The sequence below is a fragment of the Gallus gallus genome, chromosome 2 (genome assembly GCF_016699485.2).
Source record: "Gallus gallus isolate bGalGal1 chromosome 2, bGalGal1.mat.broiler.GRCg7b, whole genome shotgun sequence".
Lineage (NCBI taxonomy): Eukaryota > Metazoa > Chordata > Aves > Galliformes > Phasianidae > Gallus > Gallus gallus.
The window spans coordinates 102,224,923-102,248,460 of NC_052533.1; the positions used below are offsets into that span (position 1 = coordinate 102,224,923).

Genomic DNA, 23,538 nt, shown 5'->3' on the forward strand with positions numbered 1-23,538 from the left:
TAATGGCAGGACAAGGGGAAATGGTTTTAAGTTGAAGGAGGGAAGATTTAGGTTGGATGTCAGGGGGAAATTCTTTACCAAGAGAGTGGTGAGGTGCTGGAACAGGCTGCCCAGAGAGGTCGTGGATGCCCTGTTCCTGGAGGTGTTCAGGGCCAGGTTGGATGGGGCCCTGGGCAGCCTGGTCTAGTATTAAATGTGGAGGTTGGTGGCCCTGACTGTGGCAGGGGGTTGGAGCTTCATGATCCTTGAGATCCCTTCCAACCTGGGCCATTCTGTGATTCTATGATTCCATGATATGATAGTGCCTTGTGTCTTTAGAATAACAGGTAAAACCAAAGCTCATGTGTACCTGTGGTTTCATCTCTCAAATTTCAACCTAGGAAATCAGACTGTAACCACCAGTGAGTCTATTCTTGAATCATGGGTGTTCTATTTTTTTTGCTAGCAGGCAGCTCACTGCAGACATCCAGTCCTTGTGCATACAAACACAGCATTTGGTGCTTTTCCAGGGAAGACACCAGCTTGCAGGAAACCACTGAAATGTGTGTAGCAATTTTCCTCTCATTTTTACACTCAGTGAGAAATCAAATTCTCTTATGTGAGTGGAGCAGGCATCTGCAATTTTTTGATGCACTAAGCGTAACAGTAATGTTAACCACCCCATCTGGTAATCTGAGTGATAACAACATCGCCTCAGCTCTGATGTTCCTGCTGGTACTGCAGTTCGTGTCATTGCCATTAGTAGCATGTGCCCACCATCCTCTTCCTACAGAGCTGGTTGGAGTTTGGGACATATCCTTTTAGAGCCTCATCCCTTGAGGCGTTGTTATCTGCATCTCAACCTCTCCATCCCCATTGGAGCTGCATCTTCCTACCATCTTTTACCACTTCCAAGAAATCGTCCTGATGAGGCATCCAGGAATGGGATGTGGTGCCAGGGGCACTGCGAGCTCCCCAATAGGACTGTTGCCTGCATTTTACAAGTAGGAGCAGCATTGTGCAAGGGCAGATGGCCGAACCTGCAGAACTAGTTTCAGCCATAAATGCTCGGAGCACCCTGAATGTTTGGTGGCTTTTTTTTTTCTTCTTCTTCTTCTTCTTCTTTTTTTTTTTTTTTTTTTTTGAAGGCTGAAATATATTTGGGAAGTACTTGTTCAAACTACAGAGCCAGTCAAATATTAACAAGTGGAAACTGAGGGGAAAAAAAAAAAAAAGAAAAAAAAAGAGATACTTTGAAGGGCTGAAACTTGTGTGGGTTCTTGCTGTATTTGCCAAACTACAATCACTGGGGCCACACTTGCGACAGGCTAAAACGCTGCTGTGAATAGAAAGTACATCATAAGGGTTCTCAAATACGAAAGTGGGGCTGGAACAAAGGGCAGGCACCAGACAGACTTCCCCTGTTACGATTACCAGCGTGTCACCCTGGTGCCAGCAGTCTGGTGGCGGCAGCGGGCGGCCACCTCGCGCCGAACGCCACCGGGCAGCTCTGAAACCCTGCACAGCCCCGCTCTGTGTGCAGCCTCGGTGCAGCAGAAAGAGTTTTATCTCCCCTGTTCGGAGAGTGTTTGCTTTAAAGATGATCTACCACAATTGACCATTACCGAATTTCCTAAATTGAGCCCGAGGCTTGGTTGCTATTCCGTAAGGTGCTGTTGCAGAGCAGTGTGCAGGAGGTGTGTTAATCGATGGGTAGCATCTCCGATACAACACCTACAGGTCAGCAGTGCACATGACCCATTTGGGTGCTGATGAGATTTCTTCACTAATAGTGCTGCTGGTTCCAGTGCTGCGCGAATGCTCTTCCTCCGCTTGAATGGGAGGCAATACAAAGACGCATTGTTTCATGTATATTTTGTTGGGAAAATTACCAAACATTTATATTAGAACATTTGACAACGGTGTCAACAACATTTCCCTGGGCTGCTGCTTAATATACCTTAATTATTAGTTTTCCACGTGGTGGCTCTTTTAATCTGTTCTTATTAAACTCTTCCACGTTCCACTAATATTGTCGCTGTGTTTCTTTTGAAGGAAACAAGTGTGTGTACCGAAAGATTAGATTATCCTGCCCCTTTCTGGGGGCAGAAATGTCTTCAAAATGAAGTACATCAAAAGTAAAAGTAGGTGACAAATGTTAATATTTGCAAAGTGCTTCTGCTTTGATCCCGCATTTCTATTTTTTTAAGAGTTTGACAAATGTGTCCTGTGGTTTGGCTTCAAACCTCTTTGCCCAGCGCTTTACTTGACCCACAACCCATTTGATCTTCCACTTGTTTTTTCTTCTGTCCAGGAGGCCTCCGGACTCGATAAAGGACAGTTCTTATCTCCCACTCGCTGTTGTTCAGAGGCATCATTTTTTATTTTCGGTTGGATTAGGTTATTGTGTCTGTTTGCTTAGGCGATTTCTAAAGAGACATTCTCATTGCAGTTATTCTTTGTGATGGTCGCCTTCCCGTTCTCAAGCCAGTAACAGCTAGATCCGATCAGGACCTGGATGCGCCCACTGATTCTGGCACGGGATGTGAGGCAGCAGGGCTGATGGCTGGCTGCCACTGGGTTCCATCACATAATTATCACGCATCATGTCCCCGATACCAAAGTAGAGAGGCTTTCTATTAGTTAATAACCAGATCCCATGAGGAGCTCTGGAGAGGATTTGTCTGGGTACTATTAGTAATTACTAATAGCCCCAAAACCCACTCGGCCACTTCTGATCCTGACCCTGCTATTGTCCCTCGTGTGCCTGACCTCCTGCGTCCCGATAGCTTTAAAGAAATGGACAATCAAGCACAGCCTGAATTGGATGAGTGCTCGCCTGTGTGACAGTGTGGGAAGATTCCCTACAAGTAGAGGTGCCCCTACAGTACGTCAGGTGGTGACAGGGGGTCGCTGCTGCCACACTTCAGGACAGCACTTCTGCCAGGCTCCTGCGTGCTGCGTGTTCATTTTAGGATTCTGTATTCCTTGCAGGTAGTGGGGCTTCAGTGAATTGCACTCCAACTCTGTCCCTAGGAAAAGGCATTGCCACAAGTGAGATTAATTCCACCAGTGTAGCAAGAGATATGTGTGCTTTGAATAAGGGTGGACGTGAGGAGAAGGGGAGCTTGCTTTTAGGAGCAATAGTTACAATGCCTTTCCTAACTGGGGTCATCAGCCGGGGTGTTAGAACAGTAAAAATATCTTTGCTGCTATATTTCTTGTCTTAATGGGAGTGTGACAGCTGTCAGCTCTCTGTCTCATTCCTCCTCCTGCAGAACACATGCAGGGAAGGCATGCAGCAAGGCATGGAGATTTTCATGGGTACGGCTGGGTGTCAGTAAAAAAAAAAAAAGAGAACAACATGAAAAATCCTGAGAATGAGGAAAACGGTGATGATGGCACTCAGAGATCCAGGGAGAGTCTAGCTAGGTAAACACTTCATCACTGCACTGGCCTCTTCTTTGTTTGTCTATCACTTTCCTTTCTCTCATTTTTAATGCAGAACTATTTCCTTTTGCTCTTACAAGTATAGGAATCCTTCTGCAGGCAGCATTGTATCTTCTAACACTTTACGCTTAGTCAGGCACTCTACCTTTCACAGGGTGTCAGAATGCTTTTCTTCTGAGAGAACAATTTTATTTTATGTTTTAAAAAACAGCACCAGGGTATTGCACCTTTTTACTTAAAGGAATATCTGCAGCCAGATCAGCTCTTGCTTTCCAATGCTGTTTTCACAGGCATTTCCTGAAGACGGACTATCAGACAAAATGCTGACTTTAGCCTTTTCTTTATCCTCTGTGTTCAGTATTATTTTATTCCTCTTGTTTGTTTTTGCAGTTTCTTTTTCTGGGTTTTACTGAGAGCATTCTGCCAGAAGACCAGGAGGTTCAGCACCAGCAGTGTGTCAGCTCAGAAGCTGTGCGTGTCTCTGCTGGAGCCATCCCTCAGCTTGCTTTATGATTTATGACCAAACTAAGATAAACAATTAATCATAATTAAGGAATGAATCAGATAAAGAAATTTCTCTGCTTGGGGGATTCTTCTGGTGGCCAAAATCTGCTGTCGTGTCCCTCACTCCACCTCTCAGCTTGCAGGAGTCCAAGTGGGAAAGCGGAAATAACTAATGCTTGGTGCTGTGCTGGCTTCACAGAATTACAGAATCACAGAATGGTTTGGGTTGGAAGGGACCTCAAAGCCCCCCCAGTCCCACCCCGTGCTGTGGGCAGGGCTGCCACCCAGCAGCTCAGCTGCCCAGGGCTCCATCCAACCTGGCCTTGAGCACCTCCAGGGATGGGGCACCACAGCTTCTCTGGGCAGCTGTGCCAGCGCCTCACTGCCATCCGAGTGAAGAATTTCTTCCTAACATCTCTTTTGGATTTCCTCTCTTTAACTTTAAATCCATTCCTGCTTTTCCTATCACTAATAGACTGTAAAAAGTCGGTTCCCCTCTTGCTTGTAAGCTCCTCTCAAGTGCTGGAAGACTGCAACAAGGTCTCCCTGGAGACCTCTCCAAGCTAGTCTCAGAGTGCCAGAAATGTCATTAATCTACCTCTGAATATGTCCCATTAGTCCTGAAATATTCAGCAGCTTCTGAGGCTGGTAGACTGCTGCTTTTCCTCAATGGTTGTTAGCAATGGGATGCAAGAAGGTGTGGTTTCTCCTTAAGCACAGTCTTTCCTAGTGGAAAGAAAAAAAAACACCAAACAAACATGTAAAATGGAGAATGCAATCTAATAAACATTAATATTAAGTTGTTTTAAGAAATTTCTTGTCTCCTCTGTAGCCTTCCTACTCTTGTGCCCTCTCTCTTACATGTGAACACAAATTTCCCAGCATTTCCTGAGGTGACTCAGAAAGGAGCAGGTGTAATGCTCATGTCCTGGGCACTGGTGGGCTCAGCAGCAATTGCCTGGTCTGCCTGAAGATGGAATATGTGTGAGGGAAGGGTGTACACAGGATGGGCTTGGGTGCCAAAAAGCAGCCTCTCCATGGAGCTCTCCTCTTCCTCGGGTGAACCATCTGCTGCACTGTTTTGTTGTACTCCACACAAAAGGGAAAGGTGTCTTGTAAAAGACAAGAGATGTTAAACCGCATCTAAGAGCTAATTGCCCAGGGTCAATGATGGCTAGAGAGACTGAAAAACAGAGAGAAATTTAACTCTGTTTTAGACTGGACGCTGACTTTAGGATTAAACAGGTCACCCTACAGAGATGCCCCATCCCTGGAGACACCCAAGATCAGGTTGGACAGGGCTCTGAGCACCTGACTGAGCTGTGGGTATCCCTGTTCATTGCAGGGGAGTTGGACTAGACGGCCTTTAGAGGTTCCTCCCAACTCAAAAAGCTCCATGATTCTATGATTCTATTTCCCCCCAAAAGAAACATGACTTACGTAGATGTATCACATTTACAAAGTTGAGAATCCAGCCTTCAAATACTTCACATTTCTCATACAGCTCATGGCTCTAACAGATTCTAAAGGCTTAAACTGCTCTTGCTCTGCGGGAGTGCTGTGGGATTATGAATGTACAGCAGGTGCAGCTGTGCTGCGGGGAGCAGGAGAAAAGAGTGAAGAATGCAGAGAGATGGACCCAGTGCACCTCTGAGGAGTGGTCCTGAGCATTTATGCTCTGCACACCTGTGCTGCTGCTCTGATCACCTCTGATGTTTTGCCATCCACTCCAAATTTTTCATGTTTTCCTGATGCAGCCAGATGGGCATCCCAAGAGTTCAAAATCTGCTGTGTCTGCTTTCCTATATCTGATTTCAATGCTACTTGTGTGGGTAAATTATGTAAATAGAATTGCAGGTTGACCCCCTTCATGGGTACAGCCTAACCCTAATCCCACTAAGGATTTAGTCTGTGAGATGCACTTCTGTACCTCTAATCTGTGCCTCTGCTCCTCTGTTTGTCCTGGTTCAGCCCAAATATGACCCTGTTTGATGGGAGACTGCCCAGCAGTGTGTCTCAAGCAGAGCCTGGCCCAGGAGGGGCAATGCCAGCCTTGGCTCTGGTGGGACACTCATGCTTGCTGGCTCTCCTCCATACCATGCAACAAGTGGAAAGTCTGCCTTCTGCTTTTACATTTGTGGAAGTGTGACTGGCTTTTTGTCTTGACTCTAGAAGAGTTGAGAGCCTCCAGGGAGGATGGAATAGCAGGAAGAAAAGTACGCACAGCAGCCTGAGGAATGGAAACTTTTGTAAGTGGGGTAGTTCGGTGTTGTTATAACACCTGTCAAGAGTAGGAAATAATACCTTGACCCTTTCCTGGCACTGCTCAGGCAGGTGCTGATACAGTGATGGATGTTACTTACACAGGGAGAAGGGGGGAGGCAGGAGGAGGGGCTCGTTTTTTTTTTTTTTTCTGCACAAATGCATACAGTAAAAGGTGTAGATTTAGCAGGTCTGGAAATGCTGGGAAAGGGCAGTGAAGGATAAGCATGTCAGAAAGCATGTAAGCAGGAGGCAAAGGAATATAACTTAAAAATAAGTGAGTAAGCAGAGTTAATCTAGAAGCCCAACCTGAACCAACCTCATATGGAAACTTGAAGTTTGAACATGCACAGATGATAGTTTATATGAACAATTTTCCATTTTAAGGAATGGCTGTCATTTCTGGGTCTGGCCAGGACTGGCTTGCAAGGTGTAGCACTGTCAAATGATCAGACAAAACTTATAGCCTGCCTTGAAACGGGAAATACTGAAAATCCCATGAGAATTGGTGGTGGGTTTTGGAGACACAAGAGATTTGGTCTTGATCCGGTGAGGCAAGTAGTTGTGTCTGACTCTCCATGTATGAGTAGCTCCTTTATTTTGTGGGACCATGCAGAGAGATACCCCACACAATCCTTTTTTCGTATGGTCTTATTAGGTATCCAGCCTTTTATGAAACGTCCAAAATGAAGACCAACATCTTGTGAAGTTTGTTCTCGCTCTAGGCTCCCTAAGTTTGATCTTTTGCACCATAAGAGGCCACTAACATGAATGATGAATGTAAAAATGATAATTTTCATTTCACGTCAACGTTTCATGAGAAACTTGTTGTTGTCTCCAAACAATTGCTGACGAGAAATGTTACCTGAGCCTTACATATTACTTGAGGCATCCACTTAACTATAATCAGTCACTGACCAAGGAAAATCTTAGAAAGGGTAGGTAAAGAGATAATCTTCCACCCGTGCCTTCTGCTATTAACTTTGTCTTCCTGCTTGATGCTGAAGATAGCAGATTCTCTTTCCATTTTCTGCCCAGCAGATGACCAATGAAGGTCGTACCCATCATCACTGGGCTTCTCTGCACCCCAGCCTTTTTCCTTGTTCCCTCATCTGCTTTCTGCTGCTTTCTGCAGCATGTGGAGCAAAGCAGGTGAAATCACCTAATTTCCCCCATTGTTCTCATCTTCCATTTGTCCTGGTCTCCTCAAAAATGGACAACCCATTTCTGCCAAAGAGCAGGAGAGTCCTGGGCAATCTGGATCTTTTGTACGAGGCTCCCAGAACCTCGTACAAGGTCATTGTAGCCTTTATTTTGGTCAATAGTGTGACTTTGATCACATCCAAATCTGCAGCAGACCTTTCTGCTTTGCGCATCACAGCACTGGGAGTTTGGCATTCTGCTTTACTTGGCTCTCTCCTGGGCTTAAATGAAAAAATAACGTTCTAAGAAAAAACAAAGGGTTGTTTCTTTGTTTGCTTGCTTTTCCCCAGAATAAATAGTCTTCCATGAAGTGTACCTGAAAAATTCCAGGAAGCCATCTCTTTTGTAACCCATCACACACAGTATTTTATCCATCACACACTACAGGCCCAGTGTTTTTCTTCTGGAGCAACTGAGGAGGTTTTATTTTCACTTTGCTTCTCCCTTGCCTTCCCCCACATTCCCACTTTTCCTCTTCTATTATTACCTTAAACAATGCCTTATTGGAAAGTGTACTCTTTCTAAAGTTGCTTTGTTAAAAAGCAAAACAAAAACCACATAAACAACAGCAAATAACAAACTTCCCCCCAATTTCCCACAGAAACAACTTTGACTTTGAAACTGGGAAGCACTGGCACATGGTGCTGCTGGGCTCAGATGTTACATACTGGGTAAACCACAGTTACCCTCCGGTTGCTCTGCTGACTTATTTTTCCACTTGATGCTCTTCCATTGAGCCCCAAGGTTTCCAGGTTGGGATACCAACATCCACAGAGACCAGTTAATTGTCAAAGAGAGGTTGGAGTGTATATCAAAATCACATTCCCTTTGCTTCCTCGCTCCATGTCTTTCCACCCAAAAGATGCCAAATTGGGCCAGGGCTCTCAAGGAAGGTGGCTGTAAGGAGAAAGGTGTAGTAGAGCCTATATTGTCATAAGTGTGTAGATGAAGGGAAGCTGAGAAAGACCCCCTGAGTTGGAGCCACTGGCATGTATCTGGATGATTTTTTGCCCCAGACAGCAGGAGCTGCCATTCCTCCATTCTCTACCCTCACGAGCTTTCTGAGAAGAAAAGAGTGTACCACAAGCGCAAAACTACACACTCTTATCTAACCCTGGTGCCTGGTTGCAAACAGAGGACTGGTGAGCTCTCCCCTTCCAGGTAGAGCCCTGAAGATCCCTCTTATTCTGCAGCCAGACTCACAGCTAGTTATTCTTGTGAGCACCCACAGAATAACCACACCATAGGAAGGTGTGGGCTGCTGCCCTTTTTGCATTGCTTGGTGTTTATGAAGGACTGCAAGAAGGAAGTATAAAGGAAAAAGCATGCAAAATCCTTTCCCATTTCTTTTTTAAATCATACTTGTCTCTTAATCATAGAACCATTGAATTGCTAAGGTTGGAAAAGACCTCCAAGATCATGTAGTCCAACCATCCACCTACCAACGATATTTCCCCACTAAACGATGTCCCTTTGTACCACATCTAACGTTTCTTGATCACCTCCAGGGTCGGTGACTCAACCACCTCCCTGGGCAGCCCATTCCAGTACCTGACCACATAATGATACATCCTTACCAAATATTTGAAGGCTACGTTCATTTTCGTATTTTTTGAATGACCTTAGGCCTAGCAGATTTATTACATCATTGTTTCTAAAGGAATTTCTATATTTTAAACTATCCTTTGGGCCCAGAGCTGTGTAAAGCACTCTTATTGTGGTGACGATGAATATGTGTTAATTTTTTTAATATCCTGCCACATATGTGGTGTTGACATCACAGGGATGACTTCTCCTGACTGATACTCCTGGGTGAATCTGAAGTAGCTCACATGAGAACCATGCAGCTCATACAACTTGCATACAGGCAGTTGTATATGGCTTTTTCTGCATTGTCCTACCAATGACCCCTTCTGTAATCAGGCAGAAATCATGCTCCTGAAGAGTGGGAGGTAGTGCTGCTTCCATGCTGGCCTGTTCCTGGGCCCCCGCTGCACAGACATTGCCAACAGTAACAAATTGCTCTGAGTTATGTGCAGCAATTTAGTGATGTGGACTAGTTATTTATTAGAGAGGGATCTGAGACAACAGCAGAGGGCAAAAGTGGGAATTTAAAAAATATCCAAATCAAATGAAATGAATCTGCTTTGGCTAGAAGGCTGGTCTCCCATTTCTCACTTCTGGATCTAACATTATTTATCTAATGGAGGGGTACACGTAGAGATTTGAATGCAAACTCCCTGTGGATAAAGAAATGTTCCTGGGGGTTGTGTATAAAGGTGACAGGGTTGGACTAAACTGCATATCCAGAGGTGACAAATTAGTCTTTTATTATTTTGTTAGTCATAGTTTCCTAGGCGTAAACCTGGCTGTGATATTAGTTGCCTTGCTCAGAGGCACCCTTCAATTTCAAGAAATATAATTAAAATAAGAGACCTCCTCCCATGCTCTTGAAAGGAGAAGCTAGTGTGAGTGAGGACACTGTTTGGTGGAAGCCAGGTCATTGGAGGTCACTGGAGCAATGTTGATTGCCAGGAGCAGAGAGCCAGATACTGAGTTTGTTTTGACTTGGAAAAGAAACTTCTTTGTTTAACGTTGTGAGTCTATAAATTTAGGGTTTCAAAAATGAGAGAGGAGCTGTTGATGGTGATCTATTGCAGGCAGTATTAACATGAAAAAGCAATGTCATTAGACTACTGGTCTGTGCAGATAGCTAAGTTTTACCCTCAGTACTTTTGCTTGATGCTGAGGTCTGAAAGGACAAAGACGCTTTGGAGAGGTACGTGCTCAGCAGGAAACTGACAGCTCCTGAGAAGCATAGGGCTTCACAGGCAGACCGAGATCTGGCAGCAGTATGACTTAGACTTGTAAAGAGGATGAGGGTGGGAAGAGGTGTTTATACAGACTCCAAGGCAAGAAGTAGGCTATGTTGAATAAGTGCCTCTCTCTTCCCTGGGTCCCTGCTTGGGAAGCTTGATTTACTTCTGTGAAGCACTAGGGAAACAAAACATTTCTCAGATGGATCAGTAAGCGTGGCACATTTCCCTAGGAACAGAAGCCTTGGGATCGGCTGCTGCCATTGCCCATTGCTTGAGGCTGTCCTTCCAAAATCCCACAATACGACGAGGGAGCAACTTCCCCACTATGCAGGAGGAATACCCGACAACCACATTTTTGAATAGATGCTGACTGATAGATTCTACTGGAAAAATAATTTCAGTAATGGCTGCAAGCTGCTGCTTGGATCTACTTAATCTCTGTGGGGACTGTGTCTCCAAGATCAAAGTCTGCAATAAAAACTGAGATTGGCTTGATTCACATTGAATCAGCTCCTCCTCGACAAACATTAAGGGGTGTGCATGACTTCCACAGGCACCACTCTCCACAGGCAACTCCTATCAGACCACTTGTGTCACTGTTCGTTCTGTACCAAAAAACCCAATACAAAACAACAACAAAAAAGGTCTTACTTGGCCACCATGAGCAGATAAGTATAAGATGCTCTGTACTACCTTGTGAGTACACAGTGAAAATTTATGGGAAATTGCAATGTTTCCCACTGAATGTAATGGACTTTAATACTTTTTTTTTTTTTAATAGACATGAGTAACAATATGTCTATACCCACCCAAAACTCCAAAGCCAAATCAGCTTTGGGATGGAATAGAGGAATTCACTTTTTCCTCACTTTCACTGCTGGGACATGCAGCCTTCCTCCCTTATGAGGTAATTTAATTTTCACATTATGCTTTATGGGATATCCTTTATTTACCTAATGTTTTCCTGTCGAGTCTTTTCAGACTATGAATCTTGTATATTTTATATACACAAAGGTGACTTTTCCTTCCTCTAATGACCATGGCTTATCAGTGCAGGCAACCGATACTGGACTCATAAATATGTCACTCTCCAGCCCGCAGCAGCCCCTTCTGCTTTATAAGACTGCTCCTTGCTGCTCGCTCCTCCTTCGCTCCCTGTGTCTCCGTGGTCCACTCATCCCCTCAGCTCCGCTCAACTCACCATTGGCCAGTATAAATAAATCACTGATTTAAGCTATAGGTGAAAATCATTGTGAAAGGAGCATGCAGAGGAATGTAATACAAGGTCAGTGGAGCCAGCGCCTTCCGACTCCAATTAAATATTTCCTGTAAGTCGGTGCCAATTGTGCATCTTGTAAGAACATTTGAAAGCAGGAGGTTGAACTCTAAGGGACCCTCTCGCCTCAAAACCTGTTTCCTGTTTAACAAGATTTAACAAGCAGAACCTAACATGCGCCATCAGCAACAAAAGTCATTGTAAATTGCTCCAATGTGCAAAGGTATTGTGCTTCCTCACTGCCCTGAACGCCTACCGGCTCTTCCAGCCTGTCACTGGGTGACAGCGGCATGATGCCTCAATGCCACAGGACATCACAGGCTTGTGTAGGCTCAGCAGATTTCTGAGAGGTGTAAAGAAAGGGTGAAAAGACAGCCTTTTCGAAAGGGATCAAAGATCGTTGGGTGAAAGCTTAAAAGCTTCACCCCATTCTCTGAGAACTTTTGTACAGAGGTTGAATTCTTGCTCTCTGTGTTAATATTACCAGCCTTTGGATGTGCAGTCAGATATGGGCAGAGAGGTTGTGATGATCTCAACCTTTAAGGAGTCTATGTGATACCCACTTGTGACTGTGGTTGCAATAGGAACGTTGAAAGTATATTCACTGTGGCCAGGCACTGAGCACATGTGCCTGCTTCTTAGAGAGCTGTACAGTGGTAATAAACATCCATCTATATATATTCATATGTAAAATATATATGTTTTAAAAATGTATATGTATCTATATCTCTCTATATTATAGATAGATAGATATTTACATTACATCTATCAATCTATAACAGGTACTAATTTCAATGTACTATACTGCCTGTATCTCTTGCTCTAAGCCAAAATGCCTAGGACTTAGGATACATCCTCCAAGTGCCCCTGAGATAACCACAATGTCTGGGGCAAAAATCCTATTGTTTGTTGTGAACACTGGTGAAATTCATACACCAAAAATAAGCAAATCTGACTGAAGTTTCCAAGTGCATAGTCTGTGGCTTGCCACTATTCTGGGATCAGTTGCCATTCTCACCTGTGATACCCCAACATCAATAACCAGGCAAGGGCCTGTGAGCAAAGAGAGGGGTGAATACTAAAAAGCACAAGACAAATGCTGTAAAATGGAGTTTACTACCATGAAGGTAGCTCTATCCTCAATGCTGTCCACAAACTGATAAATACATTTCAGCCATGGATGTTAAAATGAGAATCATTTTCCTCAAAGAGGTTGTGAACTCAAAATAGAAGACATACAAAAACTGATTGTCTGTTGTCAGGGTAGAGGAGAAGCTTCGAAATTGGATGCAGGTTCTTCAGCTACATGTTTAATGGGCCAGTCTTTATTTGACATCCATCATTTGGGGATATAACACATATAGGAGGACAGGTCTTTTCTGAAGGAAGTTTCCTCAGCTTTGGTCCTGGCCTTCTAGTTCACGTGTGGCTGTGGGACCACCCATTTCATATTTTTTATGATTGCTGCATTACTCCCTATCCAAGCTGAGCTCAGAGCTGCAAACACAGCTTGAAACCAGCCAACTAAAGGCTTCAGCTGCTTCCTTCTCCTCTTCAGTGGGTCCAGGCCTCAAAGAGAAGTTTCTCACATTTACCATGCCCTGACCTCACCCTCTCTGCTACTACCTAGGACCTTATCAAATGTGTTCATGTCAGTTAGAACTAACAATTGCAACATTTAAGCCAAAGCAAGAAGCCAGTTGATGTGTCCCAGTCTATTCTTCGCCAGAGGGCCTATTAATATCCCCTGCGCACTGCCAGTCATGGAAACATGGCGGACACTGCCTGGCTGTGACAAGTTATTTTACAAACAGTGGAGTGTTGTCTCAGACACGGACTGGGAGATGAGCTTTGGGCTTCTTCTCAACTTGCATGAAACCATTTGGGTAGACATCAGAGAGAAACAATATTTCCTCCCCAGACTGGGGTGTAAGGGAATGCTTTTAACATAATTGCTCATAATCGTTAGCTCTGGCAGCTGAAATGTTATTAGAACCACACCTGAGAGGGGTAAAGAAGGTATGAGGAGAGCACCTGAGGCTGTCCTCCTTCACTGCAGCGCAGAGAAACAGGTGATGCAGCTTGTGCTAGGGCTGGTGCAAGCTGAAGGTTTAATTTGGTATGGAGATGAGGTATGGCTGAAGAGGGAAGAGCTTCTAATCCCCATAATATAAATATAACATCACTTGTTGATGCTTTGGTACCTATATGCTGAAGCTGCTAGCTTTATCATCTTCCAAAATCATGTATAATACCAGGACAGGGTATGATGCACTGTTGACCTGAGTAAAGCCACCCCTTTTTTCTGCCTTGTGGCAGCACAGGCACAAAAATACTACCTCCTGGAATCTTGGGGTCTGAGGCAGCAAATAAGAGTTTCAGGGCACTTCTCTAGAGGAGGAGCACGTAGGTGGGATGCAAGACTCCTGCTTGTGGAACCAGCAGTTCAGACACACAGCCTGGAGGGGACCCACACAAAGTACTTGTGTGCAAAGCAGTGGTACTGGGAAAGAGTACGCTTCATCCCTGTGCATGAAAAGGCCTTGATTCACAGTGTCTTTGCACCCATGGGCTCAAGCAGTGACAGCTATAGTACACATGCTTCAGGCACCAATTAAGTATAACATTGGCCATAAGCTCAAACTGAGGTGGATTCCTTTCCATTAAATGCTGTGCATAACACCTGTAGGAAGCAGCTCCCAGGCTAAGGAGCCTGAAGTTTCCTTTGGTAATATCACAGAGTCATAGAATCATTAAGGCTGGAAATGACTACTAAGATCATCCAGTCCAGCCATCAGCCCATCCTCTCCATGCCAACTAACCATGTCCCTCAGTGCCACATCCACACAGTTCTTGAGTACCTCCAGGAATGGTGATTCCACCACCTCCCTGGGCAGCCTGTGCCAATGCCTTACCACTTTTTTGGAGAAGAATTTGTTCCTAATATCCAATGTGATACACACAAGAAGGAAAGAAAGATGTACTGCTTTTTCCTTGTACAGAAGGGAAACTGAGTCATGTTTATACCCTGTTTTTAGAGTGTGTGACTTGGATTTTAACAAAGTCCCTTGTGCACAGCTGGACGTTAAAATCAGAATCTGTGTCCTATGTCTCTGCTTGAGAGGAGGATGGGGACAGACAAACATTTCCAGACAGGCGGTGGAGTGGATTAGCACAAAAGAGGATGCAGACCTCAGTCATTCAGCTGCCAGCAGAAAGGAGGGGGAGTGCAGTTAGGCAGCTGGTGAAGAAACAGGTGCAGAGAGAGTTTCCTGGTAGCCACGCTGTCATCCTGCTTTGAACCCCCAGCTCCTCAGTAAATCTTCCCTTTTGGAAATCTCTCTTCAAAGTTTCATTTCCTCATGCTCCTAAAATAGTTTTTGATAAGCAACTTGTCCTGCTGATAAAGCCCTTTTGGTTACATTCCTAGAAATCTATTTTCATGTTTTCTTACTGTGCTTCAGCTGCTTGCATTCCCATTTGGAAAAAATATCAATGAAAAAAAAAAATCTAGTCAAGGCTTAACACAACACAAAGATGAAATGGTTCTGTTTAGTAGCACAGCAGGACCTTGTCTGTCAACTGAAATTCCAAGAAATGTCATAAATGTGTGATGATAGACCCCGTTTCTAACCTCTCACTGAAGAGACATGTGGACTGCACTGGCACAGTGGGCTGAGCAGGCTGGCAGGGTACAGGGGGACAACACCACCAGATCACCTTGTAACCCAGTCTACATCTCGATCATCCCCACTGCACAGGAGAGCAGCTGGGAAACACTGCTCTCCTGTTAATGAACTTTTGCCAGGACTCCTCCCTCATCTTTCTGGTGTCTGTGGCATTGTGTTGTCCTGTACCTCTTATCTCTTTTGACAAAGATGTATGAAGGTTTGCCGGGAAGAAAGTTGGCCATTCTGCTTTGTAGAGCATGAGTTTTCACAGAGAACACATGGGAGCCCAGGACTCCTGTTGGAATGGGGAACAAAAGGCAAGGGACACTTGACTGTTTGGGAACCATCTACCATTCCCTGTGACAAGTGCAGAGGTTTCTGTTTAAAAAGCTACAGCGAGAGAACATGATCTTACAGGGATGGCAGCCAAAAATGATGAAGGGTTTATATGGAGTAATTTGTATGAATGATGTTAGAAGAGTGGGTCATCTGATGGTAGTACTTGGGGAAAGAGGCTCCTCGTTAACTTCAGTGCAAAGCCTAGGAAGCAGTTTTGTAGCTTCTGAGGAGCAACAAACAGGACACCAGAATTGCTGGCTTCTCTTCAGAACAGATGTAGCAGATTTCAGATGTCTCACAACAGATGAAATACCTAGTGCCAGTTATGAGACTGTTGTTAGAGACTGTCTCCTACAGCACAGAACGTAGAATGAAAGGTGTGCCAAAAGTGACATGCTCATGACAACCCTGCTTTTAATTCCTCTGCAGTGGAATTCTGCCCCTCTGCAGGGGCAGAACTGTAAGCTTGACGTGAGCAAGGGCTGCCTGTAGCCCTCGGAACAATTCATTGCAACCGATTGCAACTTCTTTCAGCAAACTCAGTTCCTCACTGTGCCAAGCCACACATCCATCTGGTGCCAGAGAGGGGACCTTCTCCTTCGGAGACAGCGGTTGAGAAGACCTTGTTGGCCTTCAGGGGGCTCAGCCTTATTGCTACTTGTTCCCTAATGTCCAAATATGAAATGCTGAATCATATTCCCAAGGCAGCAGGCAAGGGACACCTGTGTGCACACATGTGGCAGGTGGGGAGATGCTGAGTGTCCCCAAGAAGCACGAGATGGGCTGTGCCTGTTCGTGTGGGTCTGGTGGATTGATGGGGAAGGGGAGCAAGGCAGCGCCCTTCCTGTTGCAGGAAGATACAGGTATTTTCTGCATGGAGATGTGGAATGAAGCTTGCCAGCTTTGACAGTGTTCCTTAATAGATAGGTCACTGCAGTGCAGCTATCCCATTAGCAAGCAGCATCTTTCTTTTTGGTTTTCATATATTTCTTCCCACTCAAGTCTGACACAAACAAAAAACACTGCCCCCAGCTCAGCTCAAAGGTGACCTCTTGGCAATGCAGCCTCAGAAGTACCCCAACTGCACACACCCTAAACAGAGACATACATTTTTCTAAAGTCAAGAAATCTTTTGTGTGGGTTTGTAGTGGCTTGCAGGCATTTGGGAGGGAATCAAACAGGAAACAAGACCGCGATTACTCTAATGTACATCAGATCTCAGCAAGTAGCCTTGCACAGTGCCTCTGTGCAACCTAATTTTTCCAGGATCAGAGAGATCCATCATGCCATAAGGCATTCTATAAAAACACAGTAATTTGATCTGGCCATGGATCCAATCATCCTCATTTGGGTCAGTGGCAGTTTAACATCGTTTCTCACAGATTGTCCTTTGTTGACCGTCATGGCAGCACAAGAAGGCTCCACGCCAGAGCACACTCTGGAGTAACATTTAAGTCATTTTAGAATTTAAGCATTTAAATACCAGTGTTGGTGTGATTTCCCATGTTCCTGAAGATGGGTTCCATGCCTGCTAACCACGTGCCTCAGTGCCACATCCACACGGTTCTTGAACACCTCCAGGGACGGTGACTCCACCACCACCCTGGGCAGAGAATGTTTGTTGCCACTCATCTTAACCCTAATAATTGCAGCAACTCAGCATTAAAACAGGGAATCAGGAAAGACTGCAGAAATGAGTCACTTTCTGTGTTTGTTGCACATTCTAAACATGGAGAAGGAAGAAAATTTAGAGTCATCAAAGTACAATTTCCAAACAGACTTGCATCATTAAAAAGCCATTTAGCTCTGTAGTTCAAGGTTAGGTTTGTTCCCAGAAGATGAGGTAATTTAGTAAAATAATAATGCTCCCATAAAACAAAACCCATAATAGAATTCAGACTTAGCTGTTGCAAAGGAAGGAAACTGTAACTTCTGTCAAAGCACAGGGATGAGATTAGCATTAATAAAGCATTCTTGACAAAGCAGAGTGATAGTATACGGGGGAAGGGACATCCAAATAGCTCTCATTTCCACAATGTTTCCTCTCAGATATGGCCTTTCTAATTAGCCATCGGAAAGAAAACTGAAAGTGCACTTTCTCCTTCTCAGCTCCTGCCTGGCTATTAATCTCAGTGCCGAGAACGGTGCCACCAGTCCATCATATTGTTATGAGCTAGCGGAGACGTAAAAGAACCACATTCATAATCCTTATCACAGCTCGAGGTATTTCCTTTGTGTCGCTAGGAGTATTTTGATTAGTTTTGGCTGCGTCTGCAGGGAAGACACAGTTTATATTTTCCACAGCTCGCATCATTTCTAGAAATGAAGCTTCTTTCCAGCGTTCGATGCTGTTTATTGGAGGGCTTTAACTGCTGAAGGGGGTTCGTTGTTGAGACTTTTTAAACTCCTGTTGGTTTCATGACTAAGTTTGAGGCAAAACATTGACAGTGAATTGTTCCCGGAGCCAGACGGTGATTTTCAATGAATCATTTGTTTGAGGAATGTAACGATTCCCCCTCAGACTCCACCGTGCCCTGGCAGACATGGACGACAGCTCATCGGCAGGAGCGCAGAGTTGCTCTGCAGGGAGCGATTTCGGAGCTCTTTTTTTCCCCTGTGTCTGGCACTGATGGCACTTCCTGGTGGTTTTCCTACAGGAAAAGCTCTCAGGGAAATCTGATGGCAGCGGTGCAGAGGGACAGCCTTGCGGTTGCCTGTGGCTTTTTACCACGTGGCGGGGAAAGGAAAGGGCAACGTTCTCCTTCCCCTCCTCAGAAAGGGAATGTGGCAGCCCCCAGGTATCCTGACAGCAACCAAAGCCTCAAAGAAGAGGGTTTGTGCAACAAACATTGTTTCACTCTTGTTCCTAAAACCTCACCAAAGAGAAGGAAAAAAGATATATTTCCGTGCTTCGCAGAAGTACGGGCCTTGCTGGAGGGAACTGCTGGGAAACATAACCCACTGTGGGGTAACGCAGGCTGAACGCACTTACACTTTCCTTTTTGAGGCTGCTAATTTTACGTGACTAAATTAGCCGAGGAAACCAGATTTAAAAAATCAAATGCTGGCCGGGCTCCTGCTGGCTCATGGAAAATTTCTGCTCCGCTTTATCTTTTGTTTCGCTCTGCAACCTGAAGCAAGCAGAAGCTTTGGGAGTGCTAATTGGAGACCAGCACAGGGCTCTAAATAACTTTATGACAACTTGTATTGTTTTGCATGTGGAAAATGGAAAATAAAATAATAATAAAAAAAAGTAGAAAACAATGGCAAATAGGCCACTGATTCATGGATTCCTGCCACCTCAGATGTTTCCTACTTTGGCAGGCTGTGAGTATGGCTCCAAATGAAGGACCGAGGTACGCTTCACTGTGAATGTATTTTCTGGAGCTGTTGCTAACCCTCTGGGTGCTCTCACAACCTGCAGGTTCTGTCCCCCTGAGCCACCCAGGTCAGCAGTTTCCTATGGGAGTGACACAGCCCTGTTACACCCACCAGCCCCAGGACAGCTTTGCTCTCCTGGTTGAGCCATGCAGCATCTGCCAAGCAGCCAGCCAGGAGCCTCAGGTGTGCCACTCTTTGAGACACCATTGTCACTGTGTCCCCATTGGGAACAGGAAAGCACTGATGCTGGTGTAGAGGCAGCTAGATAAAATAAGCAAACCATGTGTTTATGTGAGTCATGGAGCAGATTCGTTCCGCTCTTCTCGCATACGCCTTACAAGAGCCTTTGTTCCACTGACAAAATCTCCCTGTGCCCTACAATCCAGGGAGCAATAAAAAAGGTATCTTAAAAATGTAGCGATGGTGCCTACTCAACAGGGCTTTAAATCAAAACAAAGTCTTCAGTGAGAAAAAAGGGCTTCCCGCTCTGGAAAAATTCCTGGTCTTGTGTTTCCCAAAATGCTATCACAAAACATCGTTATCTTGGCTCTTCCTATCTCTGGTGTGTCATTGGAATGGCCTGCATGAAGTTGCTATTTGTAGCATAGGACTCATGCAAAGCTTGTATCAATGAAGACACTTAATCACACCTCTTTGCAATATTATGCAATTGGCCCTTCTCTATTAGTTCTCCTTGTCAATGCTGTGATCTCATGACTCACTGTCATGAGGGAGCCTTCTCCTTCCTGCGAGCGGTAACCGGTTCATTAGCAAATCTCTGCACACTCCTGCATACAAGAGGATGCCTCCATCCTTTCTTGCTAGCTTCCAGAATGCAGCAATCAGATGTGCTCCAGAAATGATTGTATTCAAATGAAGACAGTAAGGTAAGGTCCTTTGCTCCTCTAAGAAAGGCTGCAAGATGTAGTTAACAGTGGCTAAACTTCCTTACATTATTTATTAATAGTGAATGGTTTATCATAGAACCACAGAACGGTTTGGGTTAGAAGGGACCTCAAAGCCCACCCAGTCCCACCCCGTGCCGTGGGCAGGGCTGCCACCCAGCAGCTCAGCTGCCCAGGGCCCCATCCAACCTGGCCTTGAGCGCCTCCAGGGATGGGGCACCACAGCTTCTCTGGGCAGCTGTGCCAGTGCCTCACTGCCCTCTGAGTAAAGAATTAACCTCTAACATCCTAACATCTAACCTAGATCTCCTCTCTTTTAGTTTAAAGCCATTCCCCCTTATCCTATCACTAACAGACTGTAAAAATCAGTCCCTCCCCTGTTCATAAGATCCCTCCAAGTACTGGAAAGCTGCAATTCGATCTGACGGAGCCTTCTCTTCTCCAAGCTAACTCCCTCAATGTTTCTTCATAGGAGAGGTGCTCCAGCCCTCTGATCATCTTTGTGGCCTTCTTCTGGACCCAATCGAATAGCTCCACATCCTTCCTGTGTTGGAGGCCCCAGGCCTGGACACGGTACTCCAGATGGGGTCTTAAAGGGCAGAAGACAGAGGGACAATCCCCTCCCTCTCCCTGCTGGCCACCTCTCTTTTGATGCAGCGCAGGACACCGTTGGCCTTTTGGGCTGCAAACTGTTACAGAACAACTGTTTGGAAAGTGTTATTATGGATTGCTGTGGAGACTCTATGGCCAATGCTGCGCTCCCAGCAGATGCTAACATAGTGCCAGATGGTTGCCTGGGCATTTCCTGTACCATCAGTCATAAATTAGACTCTTACTGGAGGACGCCCTGGTCTAGAGCCAGTCCTCCAAGGAACCCAATTGTGGAGCAACTGTTTGAAAGAGTTTAGTTCCCTCTAGCCCTTTCAGTTAGTGCAAAGGTGACGCTTCGCTTCACAAGTGTAAAAAGTGCATTCCTTAATGACGGCTAGTCTGAACAAGCTCTCCTGAAATGGAGAGGACTGACTCCTTTATGAGATTCTCCTTCCAATAATGCACTGCTAAAACTCGGGAGCTCCCTTCCACACTTGTTGAAGACATTTCGAGTTGAAGGTATTTAAGAGGCTGGGGATAGGATTAAACACATACAGTATAGGCATCACTTCATACCCCCTTTTTCAGTAGGCTTCTCTGTGTGCTGCTGGTGCTGCCAGGGATGGGTCATGAGGGAACTGGGTCTCGGATGACTTTGTCCAATGGTTCTCCTACTGCAGTTTTCTCAGGTTTCTCCATTTCTCCATCCTCTATTATCTTTGTCTTTTTACCCTCCTTCCTTCATCCTTAGGCACCAGGGCTGTGTAACGCTTCTCATCCTTCATCTAACATACCACACAACACACAATGCACTACAAGCCTCCTAGTGAAGGTGTTTGTTACAGGAGAGCAGTCAAGCTGAAACACATCTTCCATAGGAAAATTGATACTTTGGTTTATACAGGGCTGTGTAACAGCTCACGACATCTGCTCCATCATGATGCCAAACATCTTCAGCAAGAAAATGGAACAGTGGCTCAACCTGCAGCTCTGCCAGAACAGCCTCCATCTCTCTCTCCATCAAGGTGAGCAAGGTCTGTTTCCTACCAGAGCTCGTTCTGTAGCACATCTACAAAAGAGTGCAGTTTTTTGTGAGTTGACCCTATTTGTAAGACCACAAACCACCCTCACATGCCTGACACGATGCACCATGTCAGCAGCGACGGGATGGAGTTGGGAAAAGCTCTGCAGGGCACAGATGAAATGCTCCCTGCTCTTGGTAAGACGAGGAGTGATAACAATATTATCCGGGAACTTTCCCCTTCCGCCTACCACTGCCACCTCCTCTCTCTCAAAAACACAAACAAGACAACCTGATTTACATGTTCATAGCTGGGAGTGATTGCCAGCTTAATGAGCACTGCTATTTATATCTAAATAATTGCACTCCTAAACAACTGCTTGGGGGGCATCAGGATGGAGGGAAAGATTCTGTGCCATGGTTTGAAGGGATTCAGGCAGATGTTGTCAGAAGGAGGAATGCACATCTCATCCAAACTGCAAAAACATTTTAATGTGTTTTAGACAAACGGAGGGAAGCTGAACAAAGAGAGGCATTGGAGCAGTGACACCGTATATGCAGACTTGGCACGCTTGCCAACATGCACCAGCCTGCACCTATTCATAATAACTCCTTTTGCTAAACACTTCCTTTGACCACCTCAGGTGTGGCAGCCCTATATGGGACATGGGCAGCACTCTGTGCCACCTAACCCCATGGGTTCCCAGTGCTGTCCCCAGCCCAGTGCACAAGGCAGTCCTCGCACAGCAGCTCTCCCTGCGCTGCTTTGGCTGAATTTCTGCTGAGTGAATCTCTTGGCTCAGTGCAGAGCTTGCAAGGCCACTTAAATCTCTCTGACCCTTTAATGAAGTTTTTAAAAGGGCTTCATAAATCTTCATCACTAAGAATTGCTTAAAGCCCCGCAGGATTCCTCCAGTGGAATTAACCACTAAAACAAGTAGACAGGCTCAGGTATATTTATCACATTCATCTTCATTATTCCATGAGTTTTCCTTCTTTCTCCTCTTATAAATAAGCTACAGCCAGGAAAGGGAGCAACAACTCAGTATCACTCATCCAGTTGCTTGTAACCTTCCACTACAGCTGAGTGAGATCAGTCCTCTTCTTGAGTATGCTTTCCGTGCAGGCAGCATCTGCATGCCCATCTTTTACCCTTCCATGTTTAAACCATCATATTGCTCCTCACTCAGGAAGGCACCTGATTTTTTGTCTTTCATATAAAAGCATGCCTCGGGTCACAACATGTCAGCTCCAAAATGGATCGGTTACCTGCCGGCCCTTCTCTTTTTTTCCTTAGAATTTTGGCTGACTTTGGCAATCCTTTTTTGAGAGGAATGCCAATCACCTCTGAAACAACTGCCAATTTGGTGGCTATGTGAGGGTCACTAGGAAAACACACTGTTTTTAAAAAATTGCCTCCGTACCATATCATGGTTTCCAGAGGGAACATGTAGATTCTGTATGCTCTGGGTGGGCTTTTTGATGCTTCACCTCAGGGGAATGAGGACAGAAAAGACATGAATGAGATTCACAGGTGAACAGATAACCCAGTGGAGGTAAAGTCAGTGAAAACAGTGGGAGTGTTCCCTCCTCATGTGATGCTCATGAAGGACTGCAGGTCTTCAAGATACAGCCCAATCCAGCCAATCTTGAGCCACCTTTCAGGACAATTTCATCACAAAATCATGCTTTAATGAGCCAGACCATTTTCAAAGTTGACTTTTCATTAGGTATTTTGCTCATGCCATTCAGAAAAAGTAGAGTGCCATGGAAAAGCTCCATTAGAGCCATCATGACTCTATCTTGCTTTTAATTTATTTGCATTACGATAATACACTAATCTGAGGGAGGACTGGAAAAGTGCATGTGGGTCAGAAAAAAGAAACATGCATGTGTAGGCAAGCAAAGTCTTATAAAAAAAAATAAAAACATGATATTGAAGGCTTGAATCTAGCGAAAGCATAAATCATGTGTCCCTAGTCTAGATCAAGACTGGAATGAGACATGTCAACTGATGAACATGGTGTAGGCTCAAAATCCAGATTGCATGTGAAAGGTGAGATACCTGAGGCACTAATGGAGAGATCCAAAGCCATTGTGAATCACAGCTTCCTGCATTTCTTGCACCTCTGGGTGC

General features: G+C 45.0%; 2 long non-coding RNA genes across 3 annotated transcripts in view; one reads left to right on the top strand and one right to left on the bottom strand.

The window, feature by feature from the left end:
• Positions 1–21,964, top strand: part of LOC121110074 — a 32,452-nt gene extending 10,488 nt beyond the window's left edge. Inside the window, exon 3 of the long non-coding RNA XR_005855362.2 lies at positions 21,285–21,964. This is a non-coding gene — a long non-coding RNA (uncharacterized LOC121110074). The remainder of the gene's footprint in view (positions 1–21,284) is intronic.
• LOC121110073 overlaps positions 1–23,538 on the bottom strand; it is a 34,102-nt gene that overhangs the window by 3,528 nt on the left and 7,036 nt on the right. The window contains exon 2 of one of the 2 annotated variants that reach the window (XR_005855361.2): positions 4,532–4,659. The exons of the other annotated variant lie outside the window; for it this stretch is intronic. This is a non-coding gene — a long non-coding RNA (uncharacterized LOC121110073). The remainder of the gene's footprint in view (positions 1–4,531; positions 4,660–23,538) is intronic. 2 annotated transcript variants of the gene reach the window in all.